Raw genomic sequence first — 14,846 nt, 5'->3', positions numbered from 1 at the left:
ACGATCCTGTCTTCTGCCTTCTTATCTATGGAGAAAATCAAGCTCCCCGGAGACATCCATCCCCTCTCCTGCCAAGGGCCTCACTTTCCTACCTGGTTGTGTTGACCTAGTTTCCACAAATCTGCAATGCAAAGGCAAGGATTTGAAGGCTGGGACACGCCGTTTGCATCTGTCGGAGCAAACGATAAGACTACATACAGATGGAGGTTGTGAAGACAGTGGAGATCTGCCCTCCTCCCCACTGAGGTGCCTTGGCTGCCAGGTGTGTTGTGCTCTGAATGCTTTCTCTGAATTCCCTCACTAAGCCTCTTAGAGGGCAAGTGCTACTTGCTGTCTCCCTCTTCTCCTTTAGTCCCGGATGCCTCAACATCTGCTCCATAAATAATAGCTTCTCTAGAGCTCTTTATAATTTACAAAGTGCTTCACTTGTATTTTCTCATTTAATCTTCTCAACAATGCTATGAGATAGGATTATTATTGCTCCTTCTTTACAGATAAGAACCTGAGGCTCAGAGAGACTTAGTGAGTGGCCCAAGACCTCACAGCTGGACCCAGCTGACCTGCCTTTGGGCTTAACTGAGCTCTTTCGGCTGGAGATGCTCCCTCATGGTCTTCTACATGAAATCAGGGGAAAAAACTGCTTCTCCCCTGGGGTCCCCACTCTCCTAAGACATCACAGCATCAAGCTCTCACTCCATCTCCTTGTACTGCATGAGAGCCCAGAACTCAAACGCAAGAGATAGGGCTCATCAAAGGAGGGAGAACAAATAAGACAGTCAAGGGTTATGCTGGTGCCCACTCCCCACTTGCTGGTCTAAGGACTAGACCAGTGTAATTTCTTTGGTCTATTTAAGATACAGAGTGGGTATTGAAGGGTTTGTTGTTTTGCTTTATTTTGTTTTGTTTTGTTTTGTTTCTGGACAGAAATAAAAAAGAAACATTAAGAAAAAAAGTAGGTCTTTGGCCCAGGAGTCCCCTATGAAAACAGGAAAATACCTGGGTATGGAAGAAAAGCCAAGCAAGCCAGAGAGACAGAAGGTAGCAGTCTCAGGGCTAAACTGTTCTCTTTGGCTCCTGTAGGCAAGAGAAAGGGTGTCAGGAAATTTCCCTGGTGAAGAAGAGGTCTGTCTACTTCATAGCTGCTAAAGTGTCCCACAGTGGGGCCTCTAGGTGAGTCTCTGGGTGAGGAAAAAATCTGCCACCGGTCTATCTCAGGTAGGGCCAGAGACGACAACCCCCATGGTGGCTGTAAAGGAGATGGCTGCACTGGGAGCGCTCTGGGAGTGTGGAGCAGAGTCAGCAGATATGTTGGAGGGATGTGACAGGCCAGCTCCAGTCCATTCCTACATGGACCCTGCTTCTGAGGCACTTTCCAGCCACCTTGAGAATATATTTGGTTACTTTGTCAGTGAGAGACAGATACCAGGGAGTCAGGCTTATGAGGAGGTGTTCAGGAAACAAAGAGATGGAAAGAAATGGAAATACGGAAGAGACATGGCAGAGGGAAGGACTGGACCCCAAAGATATAGAGGAAGGACAGACAAGTGACCTGAAGATGGGACAGAGCATGAAGAATAAAGCAGGGAAGGAACCTTGAGGCCAGATGATGAATAGGTAGAAAAAGGAGAAGGAGAAACAACGGAGATGGGGGTGGGGGTGACTCATTAACATGCGAGGACAAGAAGACACAGTGCTGCCATGCTGCCATCCCCACCTCCCACTACTGGTGGTCACCATAAAACTAAGGAGAACCAGGAAAGGACAAGTCACTGACACTGGCTCACCTACCACTGACCCTCCTCCCTCCTCTCCCTCTGTCGTCCCTGGCCCTTGGTGGCCCTGGGCTCAGTTCCTCACCCCTGGGTCCTTTACTGCTTTCCCCTTCTTTCAGGTTCTTTCTGTTTGTTCACCTGCCACAGTCAAGGGGTGGAAAATCCCAAAGCAGAGATTCTGCTTCTAGCTTTGCTCCTCGAGTGCTGGGTCGTGCTGGTGGAGTGACTTCCAATCTGAACACCACAGTTTCTTCATTTATGAGCCTCCCATGAGAGTTGTAAGGGGATAATAGAGCGGATGTAAAAGGATTGTAAAATCACCAAAGGATCAGACACTTTAGATCCTAAGTTTATTTCCAGGACTGAACTCATCAAATCTTTTGAAGGGGAGACTCTTGCCCCAGACACTCTGTGCCCTCCGCCATGTGTCCTGACTGAGGCGCTATGGCTTGTTGGCCTGACTTCTACATACTCTGCAACTGCCTGGTCCCAAATCAGAAGGGCTATGAGTAAGCCATGCTTGTGGGGAAGAGCACAGGAGTTTATCAACATTTCCTCAGCAATTAATCCAAAATGGGGTCAGAGACAGCGACCTAGAGTTACAGCCATAGAAGTTTTATTCCTGAAGCAGATCTAGGCTTTTAGCACATAGAATCAGCTAGGTAGATTCTCAAGGAGTTACTGAATATGCATGAGAGCGAGCAAGAGAGAGAGCGAGAGAAAGCGAGAGGATATGAATAAGGGGAAAATAGCAGAGAAGCTAGAGGAAAGCTGGATAAAGACAAAGGGGAAAGAAGACCTCGGGGACTGAGTCACGAATGTGGTTGGGTAGAGACTGGGGGAAAGGCTAGGGAGAAAAGAGGAGCAGGAGGAAGGTTCTGGGAGAGAAATAAAGAGGCCAAGAGAGTGGAGCCAGGAGCTGGTGGCGCAGGCAGATGGAACAACAGAGACAGAAAACAGAGCCAGAGGAGTGGGCACGCAGCGAGGCCTGGCAGCCAAGCCCTATGGGTTTCCGTGGGAAGCAGATGCTTCCAGGGAGCAGCAACCGATGGTCCCCAAGCACGTGGATGCTTGTTGACTCCAAGCCCAGGGCAACCTCCTCGGCAGCCAGCCTTAACCTGGAGGAGCAACGCAGGTCCAGAGAGGCAGATGAACGACAGTCCTGTCCCTGTGGGGCTCCATTGCTTCTCCTCCGTCCTCCTCCAGCTCCACCACCCCCTTGTGTGTCCCAGGAAGCCATAAGCTGCCCTATCACGCTTGGGAGGAAGCGCGCTGCATTGGAGGGGTAAGTGTGAGCCACAGCACGGTGTACTAGTCTGTGCATGGGTGTGCAAGCTGGTGGGAGGGGCAGAGGAGGTGGAGCAGTCGCTCTGGCAGCATGGAGCCTAGTGCTGAGAGTCTGCAATGTACTGGGGTGGGATTGATCCTCAGCAGGGTACTCCTGGCCAAGTGATGGGGGGAGGGCGGTCCCTTCTCCTCTGGGTACCCACTGTGATCATCGTTCAGCTACCTGCTACCGCCATGTTTTTCTTTTGCCCAAGCCACCAGACTGCCTCAGCCCCTTCTCTGCAGGAAGGAGTCCGAAGAACCCTGGGGTTGTGGGTCAGAAGAACCTTGCGGCTTCCCTGGCCTCATTCTTTCCCACCACTACTCACAGGTCACTTTCCAATTGCTGCTGCAGACAGAGAGCAGTATCTACAAGATGCTGACTTGGGAGACCCCACCCCCACCTCCAAGAATGCTGTCTGTTAGGAAGGAAATTCAGAAGGAGCCAGGGAGAGGGAGGTTTTCGTGGGGACCTAGCCATCTTTCCAGTCCAAAGGCCACTCCCATGCTGTCCTCCACCATCCCCTTCAACGCCCCTTTCCAGTGGTGTCCCCAGAAAACTGCAGTGACCCCCACATCAGGCTTCCCAGCTGTGCCTGGGTCACTCCTAAAACCTGGAGTCCCTCACGTCTCCTGCACCCCAGGTCAGGGGCTCCTGCCAGTGGCCCCAGAGTGAACAAGAGCTGTGCCCTGGGGGGTAAGTGGTAGAGGGAGGGGAGCAGGGTGTGGAGCACAGTGTTGGCGTGGAGGCACAATTCACTCAAGTGAAAGACAGGTACCACAGGAGCCAGATGGGCCAAGTAGAAACAGAAGTTAAGTAGGAAGAGACGGATAAACAGCAGACACCAAGCAACCAGCCAAGCATATGCTCCACAAGCAGGCGACACAAGCACCCCAGTAGGGTTTTGGGTGGGGGAGGGGACACAGACCCACAGGGATGGGGACATAGGGTTTGCTGTGAGCTGGCTATTTCCTGGTCAGAACTAGAACTAGGGATCTAATCTTTCTCCATGGAGCCTCGGAAAAATGGAGCGCAGCTGTGCTGGCAAGAAAAAGGCGCATTTGCCAGGGTTGGGGGAGGGGTGCTTGGGCGTGCTGCCAGAGAGATCGGTCTCCGGCACAAGAACCAGAGTCCCAGACATGGAAGTCTGAATAGACAGGTGCCATTTCCAAGACCCCAAAGCAGAGACCCCTACAGCTGAGTGAGATTCAGGACACAGCAGAAAACCACAGCCTGACAAAGCCGGGAAGTCCTTCAGCCCTGCAGGTGCCGGCTTCCCCGGATCCAAGCCCATCTAGGCTGGAGCCCTCAGTCTCGGTGATGTCATCCCCTTGAGCTCCAGGCAGGGAAGGGGTGGAGCCAGGCTGGAGCTTTGCAGTGTTTATAGGCTCCGCCCCCAGGCCGGCTCAGCTTCTGGGCCCTGTCTGCCCAGGCCCCTCCAGGCCCGGCTTCCTGGCCAGCCTCTGGAAAGCTGGTGCAGCTGCAGAGCAGGATAGGGGAGGAGGATCATGCAGAGTCACCCCCTGCAGAAAGCGGAGCCTGTGCAAGGGATAAGCTTACCCTCTTCCATGACATCCATGTTCATTCCCATATTCACTTATGAGAGCTCAGAGCTTCCAAGGCCACCTAGCCAGCTGGCAGGAGCCCAGTTTCTTAGTACCCAGCCTCCACCCCCTTCTACCTCTGAGCACGTCCAGAAATGCTCATCTGCTCTGCAAAGTACCAAGTGTCCACTGGAATTTCTTCTCTGGATACTGCTCCAGGAAGGAGTAACTGAAGGAGATAAGTGCTACCCCAAGTTTGTTAGGGTTGAGCTAAAGAAATGAAAGCTCCGAGCTGAGTCTGAGACAATTCTAAGCCCCAAATCTAGACAGCCATCCTGCCGAAAGGTCCCTTCACCTCTCACATGCCCCTACTAGATATACGCCAGCTCCGTGACAGTTGCTGGCCTCTTTCCAAAGCTGACATTGGCCTGTGTCCTGCCTCCCCTTCTCTGGGGCTGCCCTAGCCCATACCAGGCACTGTGGCTTAGAACATTGAGGGCTCACTCTGGGCTAGGCAAAAATTGGCCTTCCTGTGCCCATCTTAGATGTCAAAATGCTATTTGGGGGTTGCCACATACCTAGCTGGGAAGCGAAGATAAAAGAATCAGCCCTGGCCTGGTCTGTGAAGTTCACCACACCACCAGTTCTGGGTTGAGGGGCGGGGGGCGCTCTAGTTCTAGACACAGCTGGCTGGCACAGCCCCAGGGTCCAGAAGTGGAGAGAAGCTCTCCCAGGTGTAAGCCCGGGAGCCAGGCCCATGTGTGCCCATGTGCCCAGGGCAGATGCTTGGGTTAGTGCCAGGGATCCTTGGTTCTGTAACCATGATGTGTCTAAAACTGACAAGAGTGAGAATGGGAGTGAAGAAGGAAGAAAGTCAGGACCAAGAGCAAAATTTCTACTTTGATTCCTTGAGCCCTAGACTGGGAGACTTTGGCAACACCAGCCCTAGGACCAGCTTCCACCAGAAAAATGCTACGCCTACCTTTGCCAGCTCTTGGACTTCACTTATGAAACAAACTGCCCTAATAGCCCACAGTATCATGTACATTACACTTTGAGGCTGCTTTCTTAGGTATCAGGTTTGATGCCCATAACATTGCCATCGTGGAGATAAAGCAGATGGTATTTTAACCCATTTTATGGATGAGAAAACTGAGGCTGGATTTGATATCTATCTATTGAAAGACTCACAAGGTGTGTGAGGTTATATAAAGATAAATGAGCAAAATAAGAACCCAGGCTCCTAGACCCCTACTGTACTAATCCTCCCTCCCCCACTCCAGACACTGCTTCACATACTCAACACCAAAGGAAGAGACAGGGCTAGGGAAAGAAGTTTCCATCTATGGGAGAGCTGCTCAATGAAGGGGTGAAGGAAGGAGAGTGGAGTAATTTTGTGTTGGAGCAAATTATCACCTGGCATGTGGGCCTCAGACAGAGGAGCACAATGTATGCATGTGTGACACACAGTCCTGTCTCCAGGTGTGTGCACACACAGCGTATTTCAAAGGCTGAGTTAAGAAAGGGTATATGCACGAGCTTGAGATAATTCATGATTTTAGGCGTTAGTGTATATACTGATGGCAAATGCATGTACAGGAAGAAAAAAGAAGGATGTATTTATGTGGAGATGTGAGCAGGGTCTGCATATATTGCTTCTTCTAAGAAAAACATTATACAGACAGGTTCACAATGTGTCTGCGAGCACAAGCCTGGTGTACTGGGTGTGCAAATGTGTCCCAGTGTGTAGGCATGGGTGAGTAAGTGTATGAAGAAAACTAGCACCAACTGGAAAGGAGCACTTCCTGGAGCTGAGTCAAGGACTTCTGTGTTCTCCTTTCCAAGGGATTCTTAGAGGGTCTTCCTCCCTGAGGCAAAAAGCTGAGCATTCCTGAGCCCCCGGTTGTTACCCCATGAAGACTGTGCTGCTTTGCTGCACCTCAGGCCTCCTCTGCTCTCCCCTCTCAATCCCACAGAGGGCCAGAGCAGATCAGTTATAGCTAATAACATTTAAATTCTGGCCTGAAGGTGCTGAGGAGGCCCTGGGAGAGAAGAAGGAAAAGGTGGCATGGATTTCAAAGAAGGGACTTGGAGTCAACAGATGTTATCACTTGCTGCCTTAAGGGTCCAGTCTCAGAGTCAGACCTGGAGCCCCCTGATTTGTGACTAGGCCAGAAGCTTAAAAGTCATGGATCACATTAGGAACTGCCTGCTTCCATGCCCAGGGAACAGCACAGACCCACAGCCCATCACATCCCTGGAGCAGACATGCTATCCTTCTCTACCCCTCTCTATGCCCCCACCAGCAGGTGCCCCAACCAGAGAGTGGGAGGGGAAGGGCCTCTTCTGTGCAGGGCACCCCTTCTGTGATATCTGTAATGAGTTCCAAGGAGCAGAGAGCCCTTGCGAAATCACACAGGGGCGGTGGGTGCTGGGGGGAGGAGGAGGCAGCCAGGTGCCCAGGAAGCCCCCAGTGGTACCACAGAGAAGCCCACTTCCCCTCGATCACTGGGTATTTGGGCTGTTCTGAGCCCTCCCCCACAGAACTGCAATTTATAAGGCTGTAACCTCTACCAGGTCACACAGCCTGAGCTTCAATCACCATGAATGGGGTGTTAAATTCTAAATCCCAGTAGCAGCCACTGCAGCCCCAGCCCCAGAATTCAGCTGCTAGGAGAAGCAGAGCGATCCAGAAGGAGGAGGTCCTGAGCTCAGGGGATGGCCAGGAGCACAGCTTCGACTAGCAGCTATAGTTTTCCTCGCCAGGGCTCAGGTCCAACCCTTCTGAGGGCTGCTACACTTTTCCCCTTAGTAAAGGACACACCGGTGTGGCACTGTGACAGAGTCAGGGCACTTCAGAGCTGGAAGGAACCTCAGCTCTGCTTCAGTGTCCCAGCCCTTTGTCTCTTCACAAGCAAGACAATAGATACCCCAAAGGAAGGAAGGGACTTGGCCAAAGTCACCGAGCTCATTGGTAGCCACACCAAGATTATCATTTAGGATTTTTGTAAATGGATTTCTATAGTTTGGTAGAATTTAGAATTTTTTCAGAAAGTTAGATAGTCTGAGCTAAGCAGCCAGCTTCCCCTCATCCACACTGGTAGAACACTGTGATTGCATTTCAGCTACACAGCTCCCACTGCGAAATGCAGTACTGGCCCTCGGTACCGGCCACACAGCTCCCTGCCGCTCTTAAAACAGGGGCTCCAAGCCCCAGGTCAGAGTACCAGCTTCCCAGGCTCATAAGCCCTTCAAATTGCAGGCTGATGTTTGAGTGTCTGTGCTCTAGATGTTTTTCTGGAAAGAAGTTCACAACTTTCATCAATTTATAAAAAGATGCATGATGTGGGACGCCTGGGTGGCTCAGTTGGTTAAGCCGCTGCCTTCGGCTCAGGTCATGATCCCAGCATCCTGGGATCGAGTCCCACATCGGGCTCCTTGTTCTGTGGGGAGCCTGCTTCTCCCTCTGCCTCTGCCTGCCACTCTGTCTGCCTGTGCTCTCTCTCTCTAAAAAAAAAAAAAAAAAAGATGCATGATGTGGAACAGGTTGAGAATCATTGTCTTAAAGCATCAGGAATCCAGGCTCCAAAGAAGTCAAAGTTTAGCAATCAGTCGCTAAGTGCTTCAGCAGCATTCACAGACATCAAAGGGTTGGGCTGTGCTTCTCTAGATATACGACTATATATATGTTTTGTGGTATGAAAGGGCTTCTAAGCTCTAGAATATAAGCTCCTCAAGGGTAAGGTTCTTTATTTGTTTACCTATCCGAGATATCAGCCCAGGTTAGGGCGTGGAGCAAATACAAATTTGATTAATTTATTAATCTGTACAGTACTTCTCTAGAATCCCATATCCAGTGATGTTTGGTCTCCAACAATGATAACAATTATTTTTTCTTAAGATTTTATTTATTTATTTGACAGAGAAAGAGATCACAAGTAGGCAGAGAGGGACAGGGGGAAGCAGGCTCCCTGCTGAGCAGAGAGCCCGATGATGCGGGGCTCAGTCCCAGGACCCTGAGATCATGACCTGAGCTGAAGGCAGAGGCTTAACCCACTGAGCCACCCACGCGCCCTGATGACAAGAATTATAACAAAGAAGCCCTGAGGTAAGAAGTGCAAGAATTGTTTTATAATTCAATGTTGAGTTTCAGGACCTTTTTCACCTGTGTTAAAGGCTGATCACCTTGAGGAAGTTGAAGCAGTCAACCCAAAGCCCAGATTTAGATCTCCTGATGAAGTTTGTGTTGCATTCCACAACTGCCCTAGAACCTTCCCAGAAGCTTACTGCTCCAGTCAGAAAGCGAGAGCTCCTGCAAGCAAGGGCTTGTCTCGGACCCTAGACCTCAGAAGTCTGAGTTCTCCATAATAAAAAGAGAAGAATTCTAAATCTGGCAAGGATCAGGGTAGACCCTGGCCTCAGGACACAAACTGCAATTCCTCAGCCTCTTGACCTTCCTTGTGATTGTCCTTCTTTGTCCCCTTTTGCAGCTTCTGTAGCTCAGCTGCTAAGCCCACTAGGGATTAAGAAGTTGAGGGTGGGGGGGTAGAGAAGGGGAGAGAGCTCGCCCTGGAGACGTGGCTTTCTGAGGAGGGAGGAGGGGATGGGGTTCTCAAGGCACTACTGGGCCAGCTTTCCTCCCCTTCCTCAGGCTCACCCCCATAGGCTGGACCTCCTTTGGAGAGACATGCTTTGAGAGGTGGTTGTACAGCTGCTGCCTCTGTCTGGTCCTAAAAATAGCCTCCTCTCTGCCCAGGCCCAGCTCAGGGCTGGGCCAGAGCTACACCGAGGGCTCACAGTCAGGAAGGGACAGAATGTGGGGTGGGACGCAAGTGTCCCCAAGATGGGAAGACAGGAGGAGGGAGGTTACCACCTCAGGACCTGCCTCTTGACTCTGGTCTTCTCTGTTGCCCCAGGAAGCTCCCTAGAGAAGGGGCAGGTTTTCTCATCCCTGTGTTTCTGAGGGGACAATGAGGCATAGAAAGGCTAAGCCAGCTGACCCAGGTCATATACTAATACCTAACATTTAGGAAGACCTTACCATGTGCCTGTTTTCACTATTTTAAACACCATTGACATAAAGAACCCTATGATGTAGGTATTATTAGTATTATTCCCTTTGATAATCAAAGAAATGAAGGCCCAGAGACATGAACTCACCAAACTTAGGGTCAGAAAGTAGAGGCAGAATTCCACCTCAGGCAACCTCACACACACCCAGGCACAGCCAAGGCCGAGAACCCTGCCCACCCAGGGCACAAAAGGCTGAGGAAGAGGAAGTGAAGTCCCAGAGTTGCTCCAGAGGAGGGTACCCCAAGTGAGATGGGCATGGTGGCCTAATATCCACCTTCTAACGAGTTCATTATAATCACAGACACAAGGCATTCCTGAGTCTGCTGCCCAGCAACTACTTGGTCAGACTGGCCTTGAATTTTTATTTTATTTTATTTTTAAAGATTTTATTTATTTATTTGACCGAGAGAGAGAGAGAGATATCACAAGCAGGCAGAGAGGCAGGCAGACAGCCCAATGTGGAGCTCAATCCCAGGATCATGAGATCATGACCTGAGCCAAAGGCAGAAGCTTAAACCACTGAGCCACCCAGGTGCCCCTGGTTTTGAATTTTTATATATATCCTCCCTAGCTATCCCATTTACCTCACATGCTGCCACTTACCCCATTTTCTTTTTTTTTTTTAAGATTTTATTTATTTATTTGACAGAGTGATCACAAGTAGGCAAAGAGGCAGGCAGAGAGAGAGGAGGAAGCAGGCTCCCTGCTGAGCAGAGAGCCCGATGTGGGGCTCGATCCCAGGACCCTGAGATCATGACCTGAGCCAAAGGCAGAGGCTTAACCCACTGAGCCACCCAGGCGTCCCACTTACCCCATTTTCTGAAAAGGCTCAGGGACATGGTACCAAGCCAGGTCTTGGGGAGTAAGGACCGCAGAGACTCAGTCAGTGGATCATGCTCCTGGGCATAGGCAGGTGGGAGACAGCAAGGAACCTTCCAAGCCTGAGTGATGTAAATGCCCAGAATCAAGCAGACTTGGGCTTCACAGACAGCAGTGAAGATGGACAGAGGATGGAGGGAAGGAGATAAAAGGGAAAAGCCAGGGGGAAAAAAGGAAAAGAGGAAAGGAGGGAGAAAGAAGCAGGGAGAGGGGAGAGAAAGAAAGTGAGCAAAAAGTGGGTTCTCAAGACTAGCTGGCCACAGTTTCTAGACTAGAGGAGGCCAAGAGGGGAAGGGCTGGGCCTGCGGAGCTTGACAACTGGGGTACTGGAGAGAAAGCCCTTGTGTCAGCAAGAGGGTGGGGAAGGAAAGGACCATGTTGGCCCCAGGATCACTGGATGCTGTAAACACTGCTTCAGTCCTGTCTCCTCTCCAGTTCCTCTGTTGGACTTGTCTGTTTAAGGCCCAAGCACACACCATCCTCCCACAGAGACACTAACACAATTAACAAAACACATTCATAAATCTTGCATGGCGTCCAGAGCTGTCTCTTCTCTCCCCAGCATGGGGCCAGCTCCGGAGATCCTGTGCAGAGAGCTGTCTGGCTCTCCAGCGTCAGAGCCTCCTGAAGAAAGCAGTATGAACCTTAGTAGGACAGCAGGACCACTTTTTTCCTGTGGGAGCCCCATCATGGGTGGGGACCGGGAAATACTAAGTCAGAAGAAGCTGGTGGGGAGGTGGATATGAATATGTGTTTGTGGGGGCCTGGGGGAGTGGATCATCCCTTCTAAGCTCCAAATGAGAGCATTCCGCAGAGGCCCACAGAATCACCCATTTGGGGGGTATTTTACTGGGGAGGACAAAGCAGCAGAGTCTATGAGACCAAGGGCATCTGCGTGAGGGTATGGGCATGACCCGGCAGCGTGGTTGGGTGTTTATGTTTTGTGGGGGGGTGTGTGTGTGCGCAGTCAGTCTGGAAGACTGGTGACTCACTAAAAAAGGGAGCTTTCTGATCTGAAGAGCTTATTTTCAGCTATTTTTATCTCCTCTTGTCTCTTGGCCCTTTTTTCCCCCTTGTCTTTTTCAAATGTGGGGGCTGTGAATACTGTGTGTGCCTACGTGAATTTTAGCTTGAGCCAAGAGGTGGGAACCCCCCACCCCGGGGTTAATGCACAGTTGGGCTCTACAGGTGCACAGCAGGAGCACACTGAGACACAGAATATCCTATTCCGGTATGTCCATGTACAAGCATATAAGCAAGTGTGTGTGAGGCCAGAGAGGTCCCTGGACGTTTCCACACCACCCACCTGAACCTGTGGCCACGGCACAATCCTAGGCCCCTGTCTTGGGGAGTGTCCCTGACTCCTGTCTTTTCTCCCTTCACTCAACCACCCTCCCCTCCAAAATGTTGACATCTTATCAGGAAGGCCCTTCTCTCCTCTGTCAACAGGGAATAAGAAATGAGCTGCTAACTGAGCTTCTATTATGACTCATTCTAGCCCATCCTCCTCATCCACCACCTTTGGTGAGACACTGCTCCCCAATCCAGCAGTTGTCCAGACATCTGGGGCCAGCTTGTGTCTGGGCTGACAGTCCAGGCCTGAGAGATATATTCCTCCTCGTGGGAGCTCACTCTTCCAGCCCATAAAGAGGAAGAGGAGAGGGAGTTTTCTGAGTGCTCTAGCTCCCAGGAAGACATTCCAACACATCCTTCCCTCCCTCCACTCCACAGAGGGAGCAGGCAGAGAGCAGACTGCATTCTTGAGGGTTCTAGAATGCCCACAGATCCCTTGACGTAGGGTCTATGTTGAGATGACCATGTATGTGCTCACGTGGTAGCATGACAGTATGCACGGGTGCTGACAGCAATACACACAGCCTGTGGCAGATGCTCTCCGTATCACTCCACACATGCACGGAACCCCACTGCCCACCTTCCCACACGGGCATGCACATTGGCACAGACCCACGGTCAGCACACACATGCACGCTCACTCCTGCTGGACCCTATGAGCACTAATGGGAGGATTCCGTCATGATGGGCAGCCTGAAGTCCACCACATCCTTAAGTTTGCAGTGTATGTGTGACTGAAAGGCCTCTGGCCAACAGGGCCCAAACCCAGCCACTTGTGCCTCCTTGAGCCATGTAGTCTTCTGAAGGCCCAGAGGAGGAAATGTTTATCTAGTTTGTCTGCCCAAAGGCATTGTAGCTCTTGTGTCCAGTGGGCACTGGGTATCAGCTCTTGAAGGAGCTGGCTATCTATCCACTCATCCACCTCATCCCCGTCCACAAGCACTTGGGGTGTGTGCGCTCATGTAGGTCATTATTGCAGAGGAGGACAAACCAGAGCCCTCAGAGTCTGGCAAGGAAGACAGACACCTATACAACTAGCCTGACAGAATGTGCCACCAAGACTGTGTCTGTGCATGAGCTGCAGGGAGTCGTTACTTCTTCCCGCTGGGACCTGGGGGCCTTCACAGAGAGGAGGGTAGGACTTCTGCCTCTGCCTTGAATGGCAAGTATACTTCACCAGTTTGAGGAGGAGCTTATGCAGGGGAAGCAGAATATAGCCAGTGACTAGGGAAGGGCATGGTGAGTGGTAGAACAGCAGGCTTGAAGGTGCACAGAGAGGGAGAGATCACATCCCGCCGGCAGGTAACTTGGGTTCAAATCCTGCCTTTACTAGTCTGTGGCCCTGCCCTCAAGAAAAGATTTTGAATTATCTCTCTCTCCTCTCTCTCTTCTTACCCCACTAGAAGGAAAAAGTCTTTACCTTTCTTGAAAGATCTGGTTGGCTTCCAAATGGGAGGCATCCATGCAGTGAGGAAACTAACAGGGCCTATCCCTCTGTGATGTTCTGAACTTAAATGAGAGAATCCATGGGAAGCTGTTGGCACAGAGCTAAGTAGCTTTGTACTGTTATTAGCCTCTTTTATGGCTAAAACAGTGGTTTTCAATGGGGGCAGTTTTGCCCCCTGGAGGACATTTATCAATATTTGGAGACATCTTTGTTGTGAAAACCTGGGAGGCAGGGTGGGGTGCCACTGACGTGCAGCTGAGAGAGCCCAGGATACTGCTAAGCTTCCTGCAGCACCGGAGAAGGACCCCACAATGCAGTAGGCAGTCCTAAATGTACATAGTGCAGAGACTAAGGAGTTGCCTCTCTCCTGAAGACCATGAGGTGCTAATGCTTTCTAAGGAGAAATGACGTAATGAAATCTAAGTTCCAGAAAGAAAATCCCATCAAAATGTGACACACTAAATAGATCATTCAGGACCCTGTTGGTCTGCAGAGGGGGTCTGAGTGGCAGCGTGACCATCAAGGGAGCAGCAGGGCACAAACTCAAGGGGCGTAGGAGAAAGTCGAGGGTTGGCCAGACGTGGCTGGGGTGCAGAGGGAGGAACAGGCATGGGTCTGGTCTCGGGGCGGGGGGTTCTGAAGCTTGTGAGACTGAGCCAACGGTGATATTGCCTTTCACCACAGCCTCTGAGGAGGAGGCTGTTTGGCCCACCAGCATGAAAACACCTCCAACATTCTGGAGGTTAAGCCGTGTGACCTCCATGCCATCTGCTCCCACTCCTCCCTCCCTGCCCCCAGGGGCATAGGACTGCTCTTCAAAAGACCACTACCACACCTCTCAGGACCCAGGAAGGGTGGGCATCCTGTTGTGCCCTTTCTCCCTCCTTTTCCTTCCAGCTCCCCTTGAATGGATGGAGATGGAGACCCTGAAAGAAGGAAGGACTGCCCATGGCCCTAAGCAAAAGTGCCACAGAATGAAGATGACCACTCTGGGCTCCTGATGTCTAGCACCTGTCCATCTTTCAAGACACTGCAGCTCCGGTGGCCTGCGGAGGGCAAAGGAGAGGGACCCCAGAAGCATGGGCAGACTTGATCAGAACAGAGATTGAGCCTCCTTACCACCCCAAGTCCCCATGTCCCCTTGAATGAGCCCTAAAGACAAGTTAAAGGAATTGGGGAGAAACCCCAAGCAGTCAATACATCAGCAGGTGAGCATGTGATGTGTCCTCATGTGTGCTCAGTGCTGAGAAAGATGGTAGAGACATTTAGGAAGTCATTCCTCACAAATATCAGAAATCTAATTGGGAGGGCAAGACAAAGAGGCAGAGAATGACCAAAAGACAATTAACAGGCCTTGGTAGAGCATAAGGAACCCTGGATAAGGACTAGACCAGGGTTATGTCCGAGCCTTGGGGCCTGAAGCAGGGCCCTCACACCTCAAGAAGCTCCAG

This window comes from Enhydra lutris, unplaced genomic scaffold, assembly GCF_002288905.1.
Source record: "Enhydra lutris kenyoni isolate GAN:26980312 unplaced genomic scaffold, ASM228890v2 scaffoldscaffold34, whole genome shotgun sequence".
NCBI lineage: Eukaryota > Metazoa > Chordata > Mammalia > Carnivora > Mustelidae > Enhydra > Enhydra lutris.
The sequence above is the reverse complement of the archived record's forward strand: the minus strand, read 5'-3'. Positions refer to the sequence as shown.